This window comes from Lycium barbarum, chromosome 4 (genome assembly GCF_019175385.1).
Source record: "Lycium barbarum isolate Lr01 chromosome 4, ASM1917538v2, whole genome shotgun sequence".
Taxonomy (NCBI): Eukaryota; Viridiplantae; Streptophyta; class Magnoliopsida; order Solanales; family Solanaceae; genus Lycium; species Lycium barbarum.
The window spans coordinates 75420946-75432660 of NC_083340.1; the positions used below are offsets into that span (position 1 = coordinate 75420946).

The 11715-nt window shown below is 38.8% G+C and overlaps 1 long non-coding RNA gene across 1 annotated transcript; it reads left to right on the plus strand.

Annotated features, from left to right (window-relative positions):
• Window positions 1-8923: 8923 nt before the first annotated feature.
• LOC132638451 (uncharacterized) lies at window positions 8924-11046 on the plus strand. Its single transcript, XR_009581739.1, has 4 exons — window positions 8924-9205; window positions 9336-9757; window positions 9865-9991; window positions 10475-11046. It is a non-coding gene; the product is annotated as an uncharacterized LOC132638451 (long non-coding RNA).
• The last annotated feature ends 669 nt before the right edge of the window (window positions 11047-11715 follow it).

An 11715-nucleotide genomic window follows, 5' to 3' on the forward strand; every position in this document is an offset into this window, starting at 1 on the left:
ATGTATGGATTTACTCTTCCTTCTTTGGCATGTCTAGACATACTAGGTTGGATACGAGCCTCGGGGACAAATCTATTCTCCGGAATCCGCGCCTAAAGTTTCCCCTTTTTCATTCAATAGAATTGAATTAGACCTTTCATGAATAGTGGGAAGAATTGCCTAGCTATCTAGAACTTGTACAAACGAGACCCGACTACCTTAAAACTCTCACAAGTGACGTCATAAAACGTAACGTACGTAATTTGTGTACGCCGCCTCATTTGACCCGAGGTGGGCCCATGGTTCCCAGATTTTTCTTTATTTTTCCGTTTATCAAACGATAAGTGTTGTGACTATTCTAATGAGGATATTTCTATGATGATAATGATAACGATGATGTTAAGAAAGAGAATATTTCTATGATGAGTATGAAAAGAATGATTCCGCAACTAAGAGCCTTAAGTTAAGGATTCAATATGAGCATGAAAGTATCAAACTAGATTTTGATCGTTAATTCTATTCCTTGGTTATGACCCTATTTTCTAAGGATTCCAAAGCATATGAATTGATGTTTATGATGTCCATAATTTTATTCTATGTTTTCTTAGCGTTGTCCTTCGTTGATAGTCTCATCTTATAAGTATCGTTCATTCAAGGTGAGACAAGCGGCCATGGTTATTCCATAAGGTAATCCGAGGTTACCGACTTTACGTCACTCCGATAGGGTTATAGCTTTTCTTTGGACTTTCCTGCATGCTATGATATGATATATATATATATATATATATATATATATATGTATGTGGGGAAGACGAGAAAAAGGGCAGAGCGCTATAGACGCTGGGATATACACACGGTACATGTATCCGTATTTGACTTGATATCATCCCGGACGCGGGATGCCCGGACGCGGGATATATATATATTTATGGTTAAATGGATCGGCTGCCGACGCCTCGGCAATATGACACGTTCTATCCTCACATGTATATGAGTAAGAAATGTTTTTCAAAGGAAAGCTAAGTATGCGTGGTATCCACCGAAAGGCACTTATATGTACAGGTTATTTTCCTACCTCACGACATGCTCTACATTTCTATTATGTCATTATCCCTGTTCTATATTGTCCGAATGTTATTATTCATGCCTTACATACTCGGTACATTACTCGTACTGACGTCCCTTCTTGTGGACGCTGCGTTTCATGCCGCGCAGGTCAGCAGGTAGACAGATTTGACTCCTAGAAGCTCCATCAGCAGTACTGTGTCAGTGCTCCAGTTGTTCCGGAGCCTCAGCTTCTTGGTACTACTTTTGTGTACATATTCGGGCGCGGTAGAACCCGGCCCTTCTTATATATGTGTGTGCTATGATTAGAGCCTCGTAGACAGATATGTACAATCAGATGGTTTGTACTTTTGTTCGTTTTGGGGTTGTATAACATGCTAGCAGATTTTATTAACACCTGATTACGGTTATGCTATTAATGATAGAATTAAGTAAAGAAATAACGGTATTACCACTATGGCCCACTCAGTAATAAGAATGAGATACGAGTTAGGGGGGTGCTCGGTACAAGTATCGGGTATCCGTCGCGGCCCCTAGTTGGGTCATGACAGACGGGCCGTCGTTGTGCGACATCGACAGGGTTCTGCAGCCTTGCATTCTGCAAGCGCAGGTCGACGCGTACGTCGACGGGTCGTCAACCCGCTCGTCGAACCGGACCACTGAAGTATTTAATTCTCCGAGTATAAATACGTGGTCCATGACTTTATGTCTTATTTTGTCTCATTCCCAGATCAGAAAACCCTAATATTTTGCTCTCCCAACATTTATGGCATAGTAGTGAAGATTTGACAAGAGCTAGACCCCGTAAACCCGACCTTGTGAAGAAGAAGGTTGTTTCTAGGGTTTCTCCAAGAATGGGAGGCTTAGGGAGTTGAAGTTAAAGTGATTCTTGGGATTCTTGACTCCTCAAGGTATGTAAATGATTTCTACCCTTGTATTTAAGTTAGTTACTAAGAGTTTTGGTGGTTCGTGTGAAGAGAAGATAGCTATGAAAGTGATAAGTTAATGAAAGGTTAAATAGTGCTTTTAGGGTTATGTCAAGAGATGATTGAGGGGTGTGTTTGGGTACATCTTGTTATGAGAGTGTTGCCATTAATGTTATCCTTGATATTGTAGTTGAGATTGGATGGAATTAGGAGTTGAGGGTTTTCTACGTTTTCAAGGGATATGTTGTCCATAATTGTTAAGCTCTTTTGTAATTATAATAATTAGTGAGTAAGGTGAATATCCTAATTAAGGCCTATGTTATCTTAATTGTAGACTTACGAGTTCAAGGAATAAGAGTTGGACGATTGAATATATCTCCAGGTATGTTAAGGTTATTCCTTTTTTTTGGCATGATCCTATGATATGAACCGATAAACGAGTAAGAAAGTTTCCATATTACTCTATTCTTATAAGTACTAAGAGAAATACAGTTTTGATGTTCCCGTACCCCGGCTACGGTATTTCCCCATATACAAATCTTGTGATTTCCTGTCCTAGTAGTATGAGTTCAGTAAGGCCTATGAGAGGCAAACTGTCATTTTATTATTTTGAGAATCCTGTTGTTCAGTTTTACTTGTACTATGTATTCACTTTCAGTTCTCAGGGTATAGTGAAAGGCACACTTGACAGCGGGTGAGGGTGTGACCTGTGATATTACGTTGTACATGTGAAAGGCACGCTTGACAGGGGGTGAAGGTGTGGCCTATGATGTTGGGATATATATATACATGAGAAAGGCATGCTTGACAGAGGGTGAAGGTGTGGCCTGTGATATAACAATGAAGTGTGTACCTACTAGATATACATATATATATATGCATGTCCATGTGTTCCGACATACAAATTCAGTCAGATGCAGACAGATACTAGTTCATACAGATTCATGCAGATAGTTATTTCAGCTTATGAGTTCTGATCTTATCAATGATTTATATATATATATATATATATATATATATATATATATATATATATATATATATATATATATATATATATATATATATATATATATATATATATATATATATATATATATATATATGTTGTCTTGTTCCTTACATATGCAGTACATTTTCCGTACTGACTCCCCGTTGCTCGGGGGGCTGCGTTCATGCCCGCAGGTACAGGCAGACAGGGAGGTGGCCCAGCTTAGTAGGACCCTTATCCAGCAGAGATCAGTGCACTCCATTCAATCCGGAGTCGCAGTCTATTTTGGTAGGCCATTCTTTTGAGATGTATATAGATGGGTACGACGGGGCCCTGTCCCATCCTTTCTACAGCTTTATTCCAGTAGAGGTCTGTAGAAAGTTGTATGTATTAGTTGGACGATGTAGCCTTGTCGGCTCTATTCTTTTGTGTACAGTATATATAGTAGCCTAGCTGGCTTGCACTGTTCTTCCGCATGTTGTGTATATATATGCAGATTGTACAGAGTTTGGATGTTTCCTCTTTATGAGATTAGTTTGTGCCAATTATAGGTTATTGATGTTCAGCATGTTTCAGATAAGTGTTTAGGGGTGTTTGGTCGCTAGAGGTCAGACTCCCGTCATGGCTCATCGGTTTGGGTCGTGACAAGGAGGGACTAGGTGTACCCTTCCACTCAAGTCTCGGAATACTTGGCATGGCAAGCGTGACTGTCTTATGACAGTCCAAAATTGCGTGATAAGGAGACAACCAACTCATGCCCAAGATAACATCAAAATCTACCATATAAAGTATCACTAAGTCTACCCAAGTACCATAACCCATAAACATAACTGTGCAAGACCAATAGACTCAAGCTACAACTACAGAATCTCTGACCGGAGTACACATATGAATAGGTATGTCAAATAGATCACAAACCATATCTAAACCCATAGAAAAATATGTGGACACATAAGAGAAAGTGGAACCAGTGTAAAATAATATGCAAGCGATCCGGTGAAAGACTAAAATAGTATCTGTGATGACAGCATCAGAAGCCTCGACCTCTAGCCTCCCAAGGAAGGCATAAAAATGAACCCGTCTGCCATCAGTCTGCGAACCATCAGGTCGCCCAAACTAAGCATCGCCTTGACCAGAAGACCTACTCCCTCTAAATGATGGCACTAAAGGCCTGGGGGTCTGATACAGAGTACTCTACCCACTTTGTCTGATTCGGGGATAACGGAACCTGATATGCCCCGGTTCACCACACTTATAGCGAGCTCTGTCGGATATAGCCTGCTGAACTGAAGCTGATGAACCAAAATTCCCTCCATGATCTGAGAACAGGGAGTAAGAACCCTGGTCTGACTGTCCTGAAGAGTAACGGCTGGGCCCTGAAGAACACCCAATCGAAGTTCTGAATAGCTGACTGAATTGGGCGACCGGTGTAGAACTGGAAAATCTGCCCATAATGGCTTGTCCCTTTTGATGATGTACTATTGAAACTGCCCCCTTTGTGGGCCCTCTTATCTTCAACCTTACCATAACTCTTATGCCTCACTGACTCAACCGAAGTGACATGATCCAACATCACCTAAAATGTAGCTCCTGTGGTCACTAACTGTAGAGCCGCCAAATTTAATGGAGTATTCAACCTTTTGACAAAACTCCTCCCTCTGTCCGCCTCTGTGGGAAGAAACTGAAGAGCCTATCTACAAAAGGAATGAAAGCCTCATACTGAGCAACGGATGAACCTCTTTGCTCCAGGTTACTGAACTCGACACGTCTCCTGTCCCTCAAAGTACGCGGGACGTACTTCTCCAGCAAGATTTGATAAAACCTGGTCTATGAAAACGGAGGCGACCCAACTAGCCAGCACTCGACATGAGACCTCCACTAAAGCTTGGCATCACCCATCAACTGTAAAGCTACATAATATACTCCATATGTCTCCACCACTCCTATCTTGTGGAGCCTCTCATGACAATCAACAATAAACTCAGAGGCGTCCTCCTACTAAGTGCCGAAGAAATAGAGAGGCTTCATCTTGGTGAACCTCCCAAATAAGTCCCGCTCTTTGTGGGTCATCACTCGACCTGCTACGGGTTTATGAAGGAAATTTAGTGCGGGGACCTCATCCATATAGGGAGCCACAGCATCAGCTGGCTGTGCCTTCGGAGCACAGAACCTCTCTAGAATCTGATCAGTCATCGAACTCTCTGACCATCCGGCGTAGCTGGTAGAACACCTGCCTGAGTCAACCCCTCAAAGAGGGTCAACACTTGAACCAAAGCATCAGACATAATTGGAGTGGCAATAAGATCAGGCTGAGCTGGTGCTGGTCCCAGCCCCTCTTCCTCAACGACCTCATCCAGATATTCCACCGCTAGCTCGGTACACATGGATCTAGCTCGGGCCTGACCAGCCACGGGTGCTCTGCCCCTAGCTGGTGCTGCCCTTCTGCCTCTGCCATGGCCACAACCTCTAGTTCGGCCCCTACCACATGCCACGGCCCTAGCGGCCGGCATTGGCACCTCATCGACTGCAGCGCTAGCACGAGTCCTTACCATCAGTGAGAGAATAGAAAGAGAAATCACATACCAATTTAAACCAACTAGATACCAATTAGAACAATGTAGCATGAAATGAATGAAAGAATATAGTTTTTCTAGTGTTCCGTAGCCTCTCGAAGATAAGTACAGACATCTTCATACCAATCCTCAAGACTCTACTAGACATAATCTTATACTTGTGAGATTGGGGAACCTAGAGCTCTGATACCAACTTGTCACGACCCAAAGCACGGTCATAATGGCACCCACACTAACCCCCTAAGTGGGCGAACCATCCCCCTAATCAACACTTTATCAATTAAAAAAACTGGTGGGAAATAATAAACCCCAACATTAATTAGTCTTTAACCATACATAAATCATAAAGTGCAGAACACTCAATCAATACATCTCCCCAAGGACATGAAGTCACCAGTACCAAAACAACTAACCAAAACAAATCTAGGAACACAACAATAGTCTAAACATAAGGAAATACTGTCTAAGGATAGAATAATAGACAATGATAAAGACAAGATCCAGGGCTGCAGGCTAGCAAGTAGGTCACCCTCAGATCTCACCCTGGAAACCTTGGGGCTAAACTCGAGGTCTCGATGACGATCCTATCTCAAACTCTGCACTAAGGAAAAGTGCAGCAAGAGTAGTATCAATACAACACTAGTACTGGTAAAAATCATAGGCCAACTAAGATTAGATAACACATATGAAACATAAAAATCAACAAGTAGAACATATAAGACAATCAACAACAATCAACAGGCATAACATATCCCAAGTAATCACCATTCATAGCCTAGGGTTAAGTTTCTAACCCACAAGTCTGCCAAGTCTCTAACAAATTCATCAGCCATAGACAACATCACAAGTATAACACCAACCAGAATCCGTTGCGATAGTCTGTGATGCGATAATAAGAAATGCAATACTGCTGAGAAGCAATGCTATGCAAGGATCAATATCTCAAACCTATACACACATACTATAAGCGTTTGTCGCTTCAATAGTAATTACCCATGGGGGACCCACGACGTCCATGTACTAGCCACTCCGGAACAAACCTCGGAGCATGAATCTGCCACTATATGTCCGGTTCAGACCTCAGATCGATAACAATAATAATGTTACTTTCCTCTTTCTATTTCTTTCCATTTCAAATCTGTTTCCACAACTCTTTCGTTATGTATGAATGTATGAATGCAAGAAATGAGGAATCACATGTAATCAAGGCCAGTTAATATGATAGGGAATTCACCAATATCATAATGACAATTCAATCCTTTCTCGGATTATCAAGACTATCATGGAAGCATATCAAGTACTCAGTTCCAATCTCAATTAGTAGGAATAGCATAGTTCGCAAAATCACACCACGTTGTCAAGTACTACACATGTCAATAATTGCATAAAGTACGGCGTCAAGCCCAAATAATTTGAAATCATACCAAGCCAGTGGATTTAACATCACAACTATGCCCGAAGGCCAATCATGCTTTCCCCACAATAACTACATAACACATGTGATTCCCCAATCAAAGTCTAAGAAAGGTAAGCCATAACCGACCTCAAAGCCGTACACGAGCCTCGAATTCCTCAAACCTGAGCCTTTCCCTTCCGGATTGCCTCCGAACCTCAAAGTCTAACAAATAATTGATCTACATTAGATTACGGATCTAAATATACACATATTTGTATGCTTTTGAAAAAACCCCAAAAATAACCCTATGAAGTTACCCCAGGCCCACAAGGGTAGAATGGGAAACTACACGTTGGAAAAGGTCAACCTTAAGCTCAAGAAGTCCAAATACTAATCATCAACACCAACTAATCCCCAATTAACATTAATTTCATTATTAATAGAAAACCCCCAAATTTAGAGAAAACTCATAATTTTCCATAATCCAAACCCTAGAATTTAAGAAGGGATTCAACTTAGCAATTAAAATTCCTCAATGATTAGAAGCTTAGAAAATAAGAAACCTTCCCACAAAACTCATGGAAATAGACAAGAATCGCAAAGAAACAATTTAGGGTTTCTACCCTATCTTCCCCAACTTACAAGATGAAAACTAGCATGTATTCCAATCCTTATTCATAAACAAATCACAAGGGAGTGCAAAGGAACACACCCCAAGCTGTAATCACCCAAAAGCTCTCCAATTTCGCCCACAACACTCTTTAAGTTAAAAAATTGGTGAATGGAAAGAATGATCTGAAGTTGAGAAACAAAAAGGGATTTATGTTCAATAATGTCCGCATCCGCGGATACCTTGTCAGCAGATGCGGACTCGCCTCTATGAAGAGGCACTCACATCCACGGAGTTACTTAACACCTCATCTCTTTACGTCTACGGTCCAAGTCTCGCATGGGCGGATCCGCAGATGCGAACACATACCCACAGAAGCGGGACACTAGAAACTAGCAAAAATTTGGTTTTTCACCAAGTCCAATCCAAAACCCGACACTCATCCGAGATCCCTTGGATACAAACCATATATTCATATCAACATAAAAACACGTTACGAATTCTCCCGTGCCCTCGGAATTCTCAATGGAGGTCATTTTGACCCGGTCAAGCCCCAAAACCCCCAAAGTCAAGTTTTCAACTAAGTGACCAGAACGCTCCCGAGTGCCTCGGGAACCGAACCAACCACCCTACCAAGTTATAAAGACACTTCAAACCTCATGGAATCGACAAAATTTCCAAAAAGATTCCTTTACCCCAAAGTCAACTATTGGTCAACGATTTTTCACTTTAAGCCTCTAATTTCCTCAAAACCAATCCGGATCGCCTAGGGAACCATGCTACCCATCCCCACATGTCAAACATACTGTAACGGAGATTTAAGCCCATTGCGGCATAATTTTCACTAGTCTAGCAGTAATCTTCTTAACTTGTCCCCTCTCGGATACAATAGCCCGACAACGTCATACAACTCAACAAACTCTGGACAAGATGTTGAGTCCAAAGCTCCACCAAATGAATACCTTCCTTCAATTAAATAAAACTCTCTTTTTTTCCTCATTTTTTCAAGAACTCTCTAATATGTTTTTACCTACCACAAAGTAAGGATGACTTTTTTTTTATAGGTGAAGAAATTCATCCTTAGAATGAATTGGATGAAAAGAGGGAAGGTGGGGTAATAAATCTATTTATCTATATAAAGAAGAGACATAGGCCCGGTGATGTGGCATTTCTCAAAAGACAACATTTGTATTTATCTATTTTCTCCTTTTTTTTGCCATTTTCTCCTTTAAAAAATCTACTTCTATATCTATATATCTATATAAATGAGAGACATAGGCCTGGTGCTGTGGCATATCTCAAAAGCTAGCATTTGTGTTTATCTATTTTCTCATTTTATTTGCCATTTTCTCCTTTAAAAATTGACTTAAAAAAGCTCCAGCCAAAAAAGGAAACCGTACTCTATTTTACTACGGACTCCAACAATCGACTCTTTAATAAATTTTCTGTAATTGAAAAGAAACGTTCCTCACCAAAACCTACTGCTTCTTCTCCTCTTCTTTCCCTTTTCCATTTAATTGTTCCATCTCATTGTCTTTTTCCTGTTCGGATGTTCTGATTATGTTTGCACACTTGATTCTTTTGATTTCAGGTATAACGTGGCCTTTCTCTGTAAAATTTGCTTTGGGGGATTTCTTTATTTCCAACTTTGTTTTTTCCCTTTGGGTAGGTATTGTTAGTAATTATATTATAGATAATTTAGCTTTCTTATTGCAATTTTGCTCTTCAAATTTGTCTACTTAATTTGCTTAATTGAATTGCTTACTGGCTAATTTTCATGCATTCCTTTTTTCAGGTTCTAACAATTGCTCTCTACCATCAAGCATCTGTTCTCTCCTCAACAATTATGAGCAAAGCTAGTGGGTGTTTGGATTGGCTTTTCAAATCTGTCTACTTAGTTAAATCGTTTTCGCGTTGAACTCCTCTTCCAAGTTTTGACAATTTCTCTCTATGATCACGTCTCGATTCTCTCCTCGACAATTGTGAGCAAAGCTGAATCTCACACACTTGTGCTTTCTGTTTTCAACAGGTCTTTGTAGATTTGTTAAATTATTTTGGTGAAACGCTTTTAGTTATGTGTTATTATCGGGTTGAATAGTTCACTATTTCCTTTTGGATTCTAATTATTCATAGTTTTGTAGTAGAGATGTGGACGAGTGTAGAATAAGGGCAAGAAAGGTCATTATTGAAACTTTTGATGGTTCATTTATATCGGAGGTACTATATTCTCCTATTAGAATTTTTTTGTTGTTGTCATATAGTTGTGTTTTGGGTGATGAGGGAAAATATTTTAAATCGTAATTTAAAATGTGATATATTATCAGCATGTGCCATGGATTTGCTGCCATTTCATAAAGCTTGATTGTAGAGGGCCTACAGCGACGTGACCAAGGACAAAACAAGGGCCTGTAACGGTACTCTAGAAACTCTATTGGTTCATTTAAACTTTAGGTCTATATTCTTCTGATTTTTATTTTAGTTGTTTTGCATTTTGCTTTTCTAGGTAACGAGAGAAAAAAATGATATTCTTACTTTTAGAGTAGATGTATCACAAGTATGTGCCAATAACTTGTTGTGATTTCATAGAGCTTGCTTCGAGAGGGTATTATGATAATTTCAGTCATCAAGATTTTTTTTCTTATCCATACCCTTTGTTGATTTTAGATGACTTGAGATCTTAACTTATACTCTTTTCTTATTTGATTTGGCCGTAGGATTTTATTATTCACGTTGGAGGTCCACCTTGTATTGGAAGAGCTGAAGAATCTATTTATGGTATATAGAAGCCTAATGACTTTGTGACTACTTTTATAGCACCAGTTAAGAATTCCAAGTAGATACCTCTTTTACTATGTTTCTTAGCAATTTATGTCCTTTGAGATGACTTAGCTAGAGTGTGTTACAATTTTTTTTTGAATTCTTGTTATATTGTAGGTCTTCAATGAAAGACGTAAGAACTGCCGGACAATGAAATTTTGATGTTCACATATTCACAATCTGTGAGTTGGTTTAATTTTCATCTTAGAATCATTTTTTTATATTCTTCACTTGACGCAACGTTTATAGAGTTTTTATTAAGAAGCTTTTTGAGCTAGGATTATGATCTTTGCTTTATGTTAGAATCTCATAATTCTACTATTTATACTTGCATTCATTGAATATATAACTTAAAATGAAATCCTTATTGCAGATATTGATTCTTTCAGAAATTTTCTAAAAGGTTTTTACTCTAAAGGTTTTTTTCCTTCACTTTCTTCCTTCTCTCTTTAGTATTTTTGTTGATTCTTTATTTTAATAGTTCCCTTCCAGATTTTGAATTTGTTTTTAGGATGTGGATAATGGGATCAATCTCTTATTCCTAATACTTATCCCTTTCAAAGTGTGAGGAAGATATCAGTGGAGTATCGATTATGCAAAATCATTTGGCTCTTTGTTATATCTTCGTTGTTTTGCAACTTTCACCTTTGATTGTGTTTTTCTTCTTGTGTGTTAGTACTATAGCTAATGATAGGAAGACGTGACAACGTTTTTTCTTTTATGTTAATCTATGTCCTATTAATAAAGTTTTTATCGTTAAGTTGATTATCATTTGGAGAAATCTACTCAAATTTTGATGCTAGAGTAGAATTAAGTCATCCAACGATCCAGTAAGAGATCAACGTTAATATTAATCCTAATAATATTTTCATATGTGAATTTAGTCAAGGAGGCTTCTTTCCCTCTTCCCCTTTCTCTCGGACAAGTTTGTGTATAACTATGCTTAATTTATTGGTGCCTTGATGTTAGCAAGTATGCCAAAAATTCTATGAGACTGTATTGTCTTTAGCAAATGAGTCCCATTTAATGATAGATATATTAAAGCAACAACTCCTAAAGTTAAAGTGGTGATTGTCTAGATATTAAATTATGTACTTTTCTAAATTTATGTTTGAAGCATATGTTATTCTTTTTCTGAAGTTGGTTGCTATTTTTTGTAGGGGAAGTCTTAAGTGTGTGAAAAGGGAATGGGTTTCACAAGACTTTAAATATGATCCCTATTCTGCTAACTATTTCACTATTTAAAATATATTATGAACGTTATGATAATGCAGCACAACAGGAAAAATTGCATAAAAATCTGAAGTAAACCTTCAGTAAAATGAAATAGCAAAAGGTGAAATATATATTCTAAAAAA